The sequence below is a fragment of the Lycium ferocissimum genome, chromosome 8 (genome assembly GCF_029784015.1).
Source record: "Lycium ferocissimum isolate CSIRO_LF1 chromosome 8, AGI_CSIRO_Lferr_CH_V1, whole genome shotgun sequence".
NCBI classification, from domain to species: domain Eukaryota; kingdom Viridiplantae; phylum Streptophyta; class Magnoliopsida; order Solanales; family Solanaceae; genus Lycium; species Lycium ferocissimum.
Genome location: NC_081349.1, coordinates 7,367,859 through 7,369,145, shown reverse-complemented (window position 1 = coordinate 7,369,145; position 1,287 = coordinate 7,367,859). Strand labels below are relative to the sequence as shown.

Genomic DNA, 1,287 nt, shown 5'->3' with positions numbered 1-1,287 from the left:
TGAGAATGTCTTTGCGGATATGTTAGACGAGGTGGAATATGCATCTACTGTTGTTCCATCTAGGGTGAATTTTGCAAATTGCAAGATTGATTCCTCTATCTACCAACTGCTCAAACTTGAGGGATATTTTTGGAGCTCTACCAATGATGCCCCTCATCAACACTTGAAGAATTTTGTGGGTGTGTGTGCACAACACATGCAGAATGCTGTTACTGATTATGCGATTCAGCTAAGAGTTTTCAAATATTCTTTAGCCGGTAATGCAAGAGTTTGGTTTGAAAAGCCCCTCCCCCCCCTCTCCCACAACACTATTCATACGTGGGGAGAGCTGGTTGCTGTCTTTCTCAAGAAGTGGTTTCCGCCGAGCAAGATAGCTAAAATTCGTGGTAAGATTTATGATTTCAAACAGCTTCCGGGGGAGCACCTATATGAAGCGTGGGAGAGATTCAAGAAGTATTTAGAAAAGTCTCCAAATCATAGTTTTCCAAATTCCAAACCATATATTGATGGAGAAGTTCTATAGAGGGTTGGATCTACTGACACAAACAGTGGCGAATAAGTAAGCAGGTAGGTGTTTCATGGACAAGACATACGCCCGAATCACTCAGTTGCTTGATAAGCTTACTACTCACAATCAAGCACGACGTTCGGGTAGTACTGACAGTGTATCCTAAGGAGCTCCAATGATCTATAATATTGTGAAAGAGAATCAAGAGACTCAACAGACTCTAGCTCATCTTACAGCCAATATTTCTTTGTTGACAAAGAGATTTGATGGCAGAGAAACGAAGAAAGTGAATGTTATTGAAGAAGTTTCGGGAATATCCAAGGGCATGTACCAAGTTCAAGAGGGTCCATATCAAGAAGGCCCTCCTATGCAATTTGAAGATGCTAACTATGTGAATAAATCTCAAGGGGTTTACTAAAGGCAGAACTACCAAGGAGGCTATCAGAATCAGACTCAGAATCAATGGAGACCTCAACAGGGACAATAATTACAACAACAACTATGGTGGCTCGAAACAGGGGAACTACAACAACAATAATAATTTTGGAATAGGAGTTCCAATCCCTATATTCCACCAAAAGGTCAGTCGAATGAGCAAGGAATTTCTAAGTTAGAAAGCATGCTTGAGAAGGTGCTAGCCAACCAAGACAAGCCTGATAAAACTTTGAAGGGGCTGACTGAAACTGTGGGATCTCACACATTTTCCATTTAGAAGCTCGAGTTGCAGATGAGAGATATTTCCTAGTGACACTATTCCAAATTCAAATAGTGGTGGAGGT

At 41.2% G+C, this 1,287-nt stretch overlaps 1 non-coding gene across 1 annotated transcript; it reads right to left on the bottom strand.

Annotated features, from left to right (window-relative positions):
* Nucleotides 1-376: 376 nt before the first annotated feature.
* On the bottom strand, nucleotides 377-483 carry LOC132069060 (small nucleolar RNA R71). The gene has a single exon (XR_009417629.1). It is a non-coding gene; the product is annotated as a small nucleolar RNA R71 (small nucleolar RNA).
* Between the last annotated feature and the right edge of the window lie 804 nt (nucleotides 484-1,287).